The sequence below is a fragment of the Felis catus genome, chromosome X (assembly GCF_018350175.1).
Source record: "Felis catus isolate Fca126 chromosome X, F.catus_Fca126_mat1.0, whole genome shotgun sequence".
In the NCBI taxonomy this organism is placed as follows: Eukaryota; Metazoa; Chordata; class Mammalia; order Carnivora; family Felidae; genus Felis; species Felis catus.
The window spans coordinates 116601064-116613061 of record NC_058386.1 but is presented as its reverse complement, the minus strand read 5'-3'; positions in this window follow the sequence as shown (position 1 = coordinate 116613061).

Here is an 11998-nt window from a genome sequence, read left to right as displayed (position 1 = left end):
TAGAAGAAGAAGACTCAGCTCATTAATTCCACAAGGATTCCTTTAATTGGGAAGATGCCGGGGACAGAAATTTACCTATCAGCCTTCATGCAACCTTGACATCTCTTTGTCAAAGGGTATTGTTTATAAGAGCAGAGTGCTGGAATCATCTGAAATGCCTAACAAAAAGTGAGCAATTAAAATAATGTAAAGCTAATAAAATGTTTTAGAAGATAAAACCAGAGTTATTTTATGTCACAATAAAGTTAACACATATTCTTTGTTAAACGATTTGGGCCACATATCAAAGCACGCAGAAGAAAGTGAGGATCACACGTTAATACCACCTCGCAACAGTCTGTGTTAATCTGGTGACTATCCACCCTGATCTCATTTCCTCCACTCTTCCTTACGCTGCTGCCGCTTACACACACACACATACGCTGCACAACCTCACCTTTGTGACCCCAGTGCCCAGCAGCAGGCCACGCCCTACTGTCACCACCTCTGCTCCGAGCCCCTTCAGCCCTGGGACCGGGAGCAACTTTGTGCTGGTGCAAATCCCTAGATGTCTCACTTTTCCGGCTATCCAATACCTCTGTAACTAACCCCCTGGCTCAGGTTTCTTAACTGTAACCTGACTGACACAAATACATTATCAGAAGAGTATTTTCTGGGCCCAGATTGTTTTGCAGTCGGAATGTAAAAATTCACGAGAGAACGTGTTTTCCTGGAGCCCCCATTCTTGGGATTTATCGTTCCCTGTAATCTCTGTCAGTTTCAAAGCGGGTCTTCGATTTGCCTTTCCTTTCCTGCGTTAATCTTCTCCTGGATTGTAAGACTGAATACACCATGAGGGTAGGGCCCCTGCCCTTTTAGTTCCCAAATGCATACTCAGCGCTTGTCTCTGCGGTTGTCAAATGATAAACGTTCATTGTTGTTAACTGAACAAAGGAAGAAATGCATACGAATTTTCTATTCTGTTCTGTTACCCCTTAGAACAAGCCTGCTCTAGAATGTACTTTATGATTTAATTGGGAGATTCTCCTTTCATGCTGGCTATGTTTTGCTCCTCCCAATATTTTCTTAGATATTCACATCCCTTAGTAATAAACTTTAGAAACATTTTTGTTACCTCCCCACCCCACTCCCAAATATTTTTTCCATTGGTACTTTGATTAAATTCTAAGTCAAACTGGTAGAGAAATGACATCTTTAAAATAACTGACTTTGGGGCACCTGGGTGGCTCAGTCAGCCGAGTGTCCAACTTGGGCTCAGGTCATGATCCAGGCAGCCTTCCCCTCTGGTTTCTGGTTGGGTTCAGTCAAGGGGAAGAACTGACCCAAAAATGAAGGATGGCAAAGTATTTTGCCTTCTAGCTTCCACTGGATTCAGGGTCAAGGCTTTAGAGCTTGGGTATGGCCTGAAAAGTACAAGTTCCAGCTTAACCACTTTCCATACATAGGTCATTGTCTGCCCTGCATATTTACCAACAATGTGGGTTACATCTGTCTTTAATGGTCAGTTTTCTTATGTTTATTTTTGAGAGAGAGAGAGCATGCACAAGTGGGGGAGGGGCAGAGAGAGAGGCGAGGGACAGAGGATTTGAAGCGGGCTCCAGTACTGACAGCAGAGAGCCTGATGCGGGGCTCGAACTCATGAGCAGTGAGATCATGACCTGAGCCAAAGTCGGACACTTAACCCATTGAGCCACCCCGGTGCTGCAATGGTCAGTTCTTAAATAGTGGATATTTTTTATTTTAAAATCACCCAGAATCTGGGGCGCTTGGATGGCTCAGTCAGTTAAGTGTCCAACTTCAGCTCAGGTCATGATCATGGTTTGTAAGTTCAAGCACTGCGTCGGGCTCTGTGCGGACAGCTCGGAGCCTGGAGCCTGCTTTGGATGCTGTGTCTCCCCCTCTCTCTGCCCCTCCCCTGCTCATGCTGTCTCTCTCTCTCTCTCTGTCTCTCAAAAATAAATAAATATTAAAAAAAAAACTCTTTAAACTCACCCAGAATTGAACTATTAAAAGCTACTTTTAAAAATATTGGTGATTCCCTCCCCTGGGGATTGTATTTCATATTATATATATTTACATGGTTTATGTAGTTCTCTTTTGTTCTGGCTTTGCATTATACGGGGAACATTTCTCAATGTCATTACATCTGTTCAAGACTATGTGCCAAATATATAATCAGAAAATACAATAGAAGAGCATTCCATTAATTAAAACAAAACTATAAAATACATATTATACAATCTAAGATAAAGTGTGCCATCTTTTATTTAAAAAACAAAACTTCACCATGGGATGTAAAAGAATTTTAAATAAATGGACTGGAATACCATTAGTCAGGGTACCCGTAAGAAACAGAAGGCAGGGTCAAAGATAATCTAATCAAAGGATGAGTCAGAGCTGTGCACGGGGTTAAGGGAAGCAGCAATGAATGTGGCAGTACCCGGGGACCAACCAAAGTGGGAAGCCATTACCATTTCTAGATCTGAAAGGAAAAAGAGAAGAGAACTGCTTTCACAGAGCCTGGCAAGAGATGGGGCTGAGGAAGGCAGGATGTGGTCATGGAGGAGGGGAAATTCAGCCCCTTCCAGAGACAAGAGTTGAATAGAACCGGTAAAACTATCCGGGATGGTGGCTGACTTTTTGGAGGCTGAGATCACACCCCACACCTGGGTTTTGTCCACACTGCCCATCAGTGGTCACAGTCAGGACCATTTGCTATGGCTGGTCTGCGGGTAGGATTACATGTTTCATTAACCAAGGCTACAGTATGGTCACTAATAGTGTAGCTAAAATGTTAGGCAACTCCAGTTGCTTTCCATGTCAAGTCATGTGTAATCGGTCAAAAATGTAAGATTCGGAATATGTATTATCTTGGGTTTTCAATCACAACGTATGACGCAGATTCTTCTGTAACAGATTTCAGAGGAGGAGAAATAATGCAGGACTCAGACTCCATGTACCCAGTTTACAATGGGTATGATAATATCCATCATCCATCCCTGAGAGAGGGATTGTGACAGTACAATGGGCATGCAAATGTGTTTTCCAAAGTGCTGCGCACATGTGAGAAGCAATGACCACAAATGAATATTCGAACCGCGGTCCACTTGTATGCTGTCAATGGCTTTATGAATTGCTGGTGTGAATGCGTTCCAGGAGATGACGTTTGGATGTCTACACTCGAGTCACAAGCATATTACCAGTAGAAGTGCGTATCGTGGCGCCATCAAAATTTTTACTTTGCAACATGTTGCTAATTCCTTTTTCAAACCACATCTGTATGTCAAAGATACAGTTACATAGCCTCAGATCCGATGACTGTGTTAATAGCTTGCTTGAAAAATATCTGAATAGTAGGATGAATAACAAATGTAATGTCTCCTTGTCTGCATTAGCAAAATAAAGAAATAAAGACGGCACTCAAGCACAATGCACGTGGATGCTGCAGGGACCCTGGACCCAGGTAAACACAGACATAAACTACATCTTCAATTGCCTAAATCAGCCACCATTCAACATCATGGCGATTGGCAAGGGGAACTGATGACAGGTGTTTTCCCCTCCCCGGTGCCTGTAGTTTAGAGACTTACCCAAGGTTAAAAAAAAAAAAAAAAGAATCGTACGAGACAGGCTCACATTAACTACCTTTTTTCATTTCACCTTTAGGATTTCCGCTTTGGATTACACATGGCTTGACAAATTGCACTAATTGTGCTCCTCTCAAGTGGACAATCAGGCCTAAACTAGCACCATCTATTTTGGTGTGGCTCCGATCCAAATGCCCCGCTTAAGAGCCTTCCATTCCACCTCAAGACTTTTCGCTGTACTTAAGCTTTTCGGAATGCACAGCATCCATCATGTGACAGGTTGACTGAGGTGGGTAATGAAAACATTCCAGAGAATGGGGAAGCTTCTCTCTGTTTTCAGCACAGTTACAAGCTCAGGAAAAGCTTTTAAGTCTCAACCATGTCATTTTCATGACTTACAATTGGAGGTTTTCAACAGTCAAACACAGACAAGCGTATGTCTGGGTACGGAGCACATGTAAGTCTGGCCAAAAGCATCTTTTGATTTGTCATGGCATCGCAATCATTCTTTTGTGCAGCTGACAAACTCTTCTCAAATAGAAACGTAGCATCTTTTAATTGAGTTGGCAGTGGAGACGCTCAAATTTCTTTTGTCATCTAAATCACTCTGTTTAGCTAGAACCTTTACTGCTACTTCAGAACATCTGGTCCAATGAAAGGATAGCTGTGTCTCCCCTCATTTGAATGGCAGAGGAAGGTTAATTTTAACAGGCCCCATAGGCAAAAATCTGTTCCTTGCTGGGTTTGAGAGAGCTTCGTGTTCTAAGGACAGCCTTAAGAACTGATGGAAAACTCTATGGATTAGGACCCACCCGGGCAGTTTATAGATGCATGTTAGCTGCGAGTGGAATTATACATAACACCGAGATACGTGGCCAAAGTCAAGCAAAGCCACCGTGAGCTATGAAACAGGCTGGGCTTTGAGTGAAGAGAGGTTATGTGCAGTTGGAATATTCATTGGGAACATACACGCCCAATGAAGGCCAGGAGCACCTATCAGACCATCTAAGGGAAGGTGGACCCTCAGAGACAGATTGTTCCCTATAAATCCTGAAGGATGCGGAGGAAATCTGGCAACTGAGGAGCTTGGAGAAATGTCCTAAGGCCCACACCCTTGGAGCTGCAACATCGACTGGATATTGACTGCCATCCACTGGATTATTGGGGTCACGGGGCAGGTACGGCGAATTTTGCGTGAACATTGAGATTTTTTTTTTTTACGTGTTATTTCCTGTCAGTTAAGCATCTATTCTGCTAAGCTTGTGCGAAGCAAAAAACCCAGCCGTTCCAGTGATCAGTCCCTTCGACTGCAGACAGCATGCTGCAACATCACCAGGGCCTCGGCAAATGCTGCCATGGCTACCAGCACCCCGACTTCCACATCTTTTAAGTCTTACCTCTTGCACCTGTTTTCATCCTCACAGCACATCCGCTATGTCGTTTTCTCCTAAGTTGGCTTGATTCAGTACCGTGCTTCAGGACTACATTCATATCTCTCTAAAGGGTGGCTTGCATTTGAACTAGCTACCCCGACTCTGACGGTGGCCTTGACATTTGCTCGTCAGCCACACACGAAACCTCCACGGATAAGAGGCAGCTGGTCCCGTTCCTACAACACGTCTCCCATTAATTGACAAGGGAGGATGATCGGGCAGGCAGCTTCGTGTTCGTTATAAACCATTCGGCATTCTCTTCTTTTTCTTTTGGGTTTTATTGGTTTGGTAAAAAAGACAAAAAACAAAAACGCATTTCTTCTGGGAAAAACTGCGAGGTGTTATTTTTGCTGGCACACTCATGCGCTGAAGCAAACAATGACAGGATCGCTTTGGAACAGGGCTTCTTATGTGTAGCGTGCAATCCGTAATGCCAACACACGTGCTTTAAATTTTGTATGTGCCGCCAGCCCGCAAAATTCCTCTGATATTGAAAATACTAATCTCAGTTATGCGTTTCCACTGATTACTTTGGGACTCCTTTCATACAGCTGAAATAGAAACCTCTTGACTTTAACTGCAAAATTTGTCTTCTGTTTCACTCTTGGGATCCCAGGAGATAGGATTCTGAACAAGGTGATTTACAAACAAAATACACTTTAGAGGTAACCAGCTGATTTCTAGGTAGACATGGTTTCGGGGGGGGGGTGTAAGACATATTGGAATTATAGACATGATTCCATCATCCACTTAATCATAAGAGGGGAGTTATTTTTCAGCTCAATGGGTGAAGTTAAAAGTTATCTCGTCAAAAGCCTCTTGAGGATATTCTATGAGCAAAGAACAAGCAGACACAACGCTGATCTCATGTTCACACAACGTAGCACCTAAGAGTTCGTATGATCACACAAGAAAGGTCTATGTTTTCAAAATAGTCAGCAGTTTTAATCGATCGAACGCTATTTTAAGCAGCGGATCAGTGACTTCTACAATCCTGAGGGAGAGAGGCGATGCCTGGGACGGCCCCTCAGAGCCATTGCGAGGCCTAAAAGAAACACTGGAAAACCAAAAACAGAGAGAGAAGATACATCCTGGGAACACATCGTTCTAAACTATCTGCATGAGTCACTCCTTCAACCTTCTTCAAGCTTTGTGGGAATGTCACCTTGTCATTGGAGCCCGCCGGGACCCCTGCGGTTAAAATTTCTATACCTGCGCTGTGTCCAAACTCAGCATCCCTGTCGCTCTCACCCCCTGGTTGCCTTTTTGTTTTCCACAACACTTATCACTTTCTAACAGACGGTATGTTTTACTCATTCTTTACATTTACTTTCTGTGATATGCGGTCTCCCCACTAGAATGAGGTTGAGGATTTCTGTCTTTTTAAAAAAATTTTTTTCTAATGTTTATTTATTTTTGAGACAGAGAGAAGACAGAGCATGAACGGGGGAGGGTCAGAGAGAGAGGGAGACACAGAATCCGAAGCAGGGCTCCAGGCTCTGAGCGGTCAGCACAGAGCCCGACGGGGGGCTCCAACTCCTGAACCGTGAGATCATCACCTGAGCCGAAGCTGGACATTTAACCGACTGAGCCACCCAGGCGCTCCGGATTTCTGTCTTTTTTAATTGCGTATTCCAAGTGAGAAGAACAATGCCTGCAACGAATATCTGTTAAATGTATAAATGACTTCAAAAACATTAATATACGGCTCTAAGTGCATGCGCTTACATCTGGAATCAGTGAGAACGTGATACCTTAAAATGCAGACTCCAGCACCCTGCACCTGAGCCACCCAGGCGCCCCGGAAGTCAACGTTTTCTTGCGGCTCCTGTCCACTAAAAGGCTAGCAGCACACCCCGCCATCATTGAGGGAACCAGAAAAGCAAAAACAAAAACGAAAACAAAACAGTTGTCATATCGTCAGAGGACACCCTATGGGACATTGCCCTTCATCCATTGAGAACCACTGACCCAAACTATCACAAAAACACAGAAAACAGTCCTTGACACTTCAGAGAGCCCACAGAGTCGAGCACTTGGATAGCCTGACCTGACTTAAAAACAGCGTGCTGGCATCATGACGGCAAAACCAGCGTCTACTCAAAAACAAGTACATGACAAGTTAAACGTTTTCACGAATGCAATCAATGTAGATAAGCAATCATAGGAATTTTGTTCTCAGTCTCACTTTTTTTTTTTTGCTTCCAAACGCTATTTTTCCCGATCTGAATTAACCAGAACATTATCTCAAGTGATGACCTCACTTGATAAATAATTTGCTTATTTAAACTCAGAGCCATCGTTATAAATGCCCCGGAAAGAGTAATTTTTCTCAGGTAATGATTATATAGCAAGCCTCATACATTACACTCCCTATTTGAAAAAGTAAAGAAAGAAAACAGGGCATCCATAGATATACCTAATCATGGGTAGAAATGCACTGAATGCCTTCTTTTGCACACGGTTAAAAAGTTATGAGCTCTGAACATTAGCCTTGCAAATCCAAGTACATTGTTTTCAATTTGGTTCTAAGGAGAACTGCTTCGTCTGATGCCTTTGGCAAGCAAGCGACACATCATTGGAAACACAGACTCATCCCTACCCTTTCCTCCTGTCCCTGAAGAAAATTTCCCATTTGTTCTGCATTATCATTACCTAATGATGATCCGCTTCCCTCCTATTCTTGAGTTTTAAACTGCAGATTTCAGTGCCACACAACACTGAGACGTGAGCAATAAATCTGCGGTTATGAACAGCTTGCTTTTATGGAAATATGTCAAACTGAATATATTAAAACGATAACTTTCACATCAGCTTGTCACAGCTTTGTTTCATTTTCAGCGCTGACAAATATGCATTTAAATAAAATATCCCATGTGATATTTAATGTATTCTTATAAATGTGATAACTTCCACAGACAAGTTAAACTAAGCGTCCCATTGACCCCAGAGACAAGAGTTATGCATTTTCTGTCTCGATAGGCACCAAATGAGGGATTGGATGACTGGTCCCAGCTTCTCCAATGGGCCCCAGTTTCCTCATCTATAAAACAGACATCGCTAGATGATCTCTAACATGCTCTATCTCTTAGACTTTGAAATAATCTGTTAGCGAACAATTCCAGGAGTCGGGACATTTCGGGAATTAGGTCAGAATATATCCGGATTCTGTGTGCCTGTCTCCTTTATTCACCGACCTCCTTGCCAATTGCTCTGCCTCGCTCCCCTCCACGGCTCTTCAGCGGTACTAAGCTCGGCCCTTTCAGGTTGCGATTGATCGACCTTGCTTCTAGTTTAGCTTTTTTTTTTTTTTTTTTTTTTTTTTTTGGGCAATTTCCAACATCTTTTTTTCTTACCCAATTGTAGGACAGAAGATGTGCAGAATCACGGTGTTTGCAGATTTCTAATCCTCTGCTTTAGTACTTAGCCAGGGCCTAAATCACACTGTACGAATGACTTTTTTTAGGGATTAGTTGGTCGCAATATTTCATGTTGTCTCAAAAGGGATAGGTAATGGTTGCAAGTTACGAGGACCACTTAGAAGACGAAGGGCAGTGAATTCGGGTATACAAATGCCTTTATTCTCCTCCCCTCTTTACTCCATTCTCCTCATGAGCGGGGGGATCAGGTTCTGTCTCAAACCTTGTTGCCCAAAGTACGGTCTTTGGGCCAGCCACATTGCCATGGCCCGGAAGATGATCAAAAATGCAGAATTGCAGGCCCCGTGCCGGGTCCACTGAATCAGAATGTGCATCTTAGCAAGCTCGCAGCTGACTGGTATGCACATCATGGTTTAAGAAGCTGGAGTCGAAAGCGGGAGTCTTGCTGTACCGCTGCCCTGACTAAAGCCCTTCCATGACCAGTTGCTCCTGACGACATCCAAAACCTCAGGGCAATGATCTCTCCGGTCCTCCGCTTTGCACCGCAAGGCCGCCTGTGACCCCCAAAGCAGGAAGTTTACCCTCTGATTCTCATTTCTTCACCCCCACCCCTTCCTTTGTCACAGGCTAAGCACCTGCCTGGGCACATGAGGGAAAGCTCAGCAACATCTTACTTGACTGAACTGAAACCCAATGGGGCATCTGTAAAGCACATGCTTCTCCGAGTCTATTTGGATTACATCTCTGACGTGATAAACTTCCTACTGTTTCTTCAATTGGTGCCCAGTGGGGTGGGGACATGTTTCTTTTCACTTCTTTCCTTCTTGTGAAAATCAATAAATGGTGCGTGATAGCTTTCCTGGAGCCGAAATTAATGGAATATTGTTGCAACCTTTATTATGAAGTTAGTATTTCACTAGTGCTCCCCCAAAGCAACATTAGAATGGACTAGGGCGACTAAGGGAGACACGGAATCTTACTCGTGTCTCGAAAAGGACAATCCAGGCTACCCTTGCTTGATCAAATAAGACTTCAATATATTATCAGCTTTTTGGACCAAGCAACTGATTTTATATGTTGGGATGATTCTTGCGTGTGTAAGGTTTTGTTGTACAGGGGCGCCTGGGTGGCTCAGTCGGCGAAGGCTCTTGATCTCAGCTCAGGTCATGATCTCACGTTTCGTGAGTTTGAGCCTCTTATCGCGCGCTGTGCTGGCAACGCGGAGCCTGCTTGGGATCCTCTCTCTGTCCCTCCCCCATGCTGTCTCTCTCTCTCTCTCTCTCTCAAACGAAATAAATACACTAAAAAAAAGTTGAAAAAATAACAAACGATTTTATCATGCTATTGGCAAGTTATGATTCTAGTTCTAGTCATTCAGTGACAAACCTCATTAAATGGTGGTAGAGATAGTAGTTAACGTTTCCACTTATTCATCCTTACTTTTTGCCACGTGACTCGCAGTGTCCCCCCGTGGCAAGGGGTATACTGTCCTGCCCCACTGCCCCCAGACTTGGTCCTAAAACTTGCTCTGGCCAGTGAAATGTGAGCCAAGGTGATGTGTCCCACTTCAGGGCAGAGAACAGGCTTCTCAAGCTTTTGCCAGCTCCTACTTTTTCCTTTGGCAAGAGAATGGCATATCTCAGATGTTGTTTGCGCCTTGCAGCCTGATTCCGGAAGAAAGAAACCTGTGGGACGGCCAGTTAGCTTGACCTGTACCCAACATGCAAAGAGAGGGAGAAAAAACTTCCTTTGTTTTTTTTTCAAGTCCTTGAGATTTGAAGTTATTGATTAGCTAAGCAGGAAAGTAGAAAAAGCGAACACTTGTTTTACGATCACTGTCCAATTTTATTAAAGATTTCGTATTTCTGATCGTGGCAGATTATCTTTGTATCGACACCTTCGTGTAATTTCTTCCCCCTGAATGTGTCTAGGACTTGTCATTTGCATCCAAGCAGAATGTGGAAAATGTGATGAATTGTCCCTCCCGTGATTATGTTACACTGTTTGAGATTTGCCGTAGAGACTCTCCTTGCTTCTTGGCTGTAGTAAGTGACGGATTTGGGGAAGCCCACGTAGCAAAGAATGGAGGGCAGCTTCTAGAAACCGCGAGCAGGCTCTAGGAGCTGAAGGTGGTCTCTGGCTGTTAAGGGGCCTCCAGCCAACAGTCCATCAAAATCCAGGTCACTCAGTACTACAGATATAAGGAAATGAAATCTTCACACAACAGAAGCATGGAATCTGCTGTGAGGCAGATTCTTCCCCGTTTGAGCCTCTAGATGAGAATGCAGCCCACCCGGCCCCTTGATTACAACCTTGTGAGACCCTGAGCAGAAGAGCTTAGCTTAGCCTCACCTGCACTCACTCCTGACAAATTGTGATTTAATAAATACACTTATTTAAGCCACTGCTTTGGGGGCTATTTGTTACACGACTGTATAAAATTAATGCACTGAATATAAAAGCAGTATTTGTCAAAAATTCAGAAACGTTTCAGTAAGACAATAACAAATCGTAATTCTGCCACACTAAAAATATTCATTATTTTTATCATTCGAGTACAACTTCCCTAAGTCTTTCCTATACATACTCTGTATCTATTCTAGTCTATCTTAGAAACTAAATTTGCAAGTTTACATCCTGTTTTTCTCACTGATGATCATAGAATCAGCTTTCTACCCCTGGGAGGTGAGTTCCTTGAAAGCAGGCACTGTAATAGTGCCTGGCACAAAATAGCATTTAAATGCATATTGGTTGAATGAGTGGGTGAATGAATTGATGTTTTACATCTGTAATAGTTCTTCATCAACTTTCATCTAGTGGTCACATAAAATTCCCTAAGTGGAATGATTATAATATGCCTAACCGTTCATACATATTTTTAGATTATTCTATTATGCATACTTTCTTCTAAGCTGAACACGTCTTTCTGCCCTCTCCCTGCATCCCACCCAATATCGTAAAGCAGGAACATGCCATGCATATCCAGGAAGAGGCAAACGCAATGCTGAGACAGCATCCTCCACTGACCACATATGACAATTAGAGACAGCTTCAGTTGGGAGAGACCTGGAAGGGCAGGTCACAAAGCCAATGAGCAGAGGAGCTCAGGTCCTTATTATTTTCCATCTAGACTATTTCAAAAGGCTCATAATGTGCATCTTACTTCTTAAACACAATCCTGGCCTTATTGCTAATCTTCCTATTATACAAATGGAATCATGCCTATCTCCTTCCTATAAAGTCCAATAATGGATTCCCAGTGCCAATAAAATAACGGCCAAATTCTTAAAAAGCCATGTAGGGTCCTCCCCAGTATCACCTCATCTATACTTTCAGCACTGGTTTTCCTAAGTTCTTCCATATTTATTTATGACTCGCCAGTCCACCACCCCTGAATGTACAACACGTTAATGAATTCTTGTACTCTATTCCCCTGTTGCTGTCTCTTTGACCTGGGCTGTCTTTGCTATTGTTCTCTAGCTATCAAAATGATTAATATCCTTCAAAGCCAAGATGCAATGCCACCTCATGACATTTTCCCTGAGAATCCTAGTCAGAATGAAGAATTCCCACTTCTGTAATTCTATCCTGTCTTGTA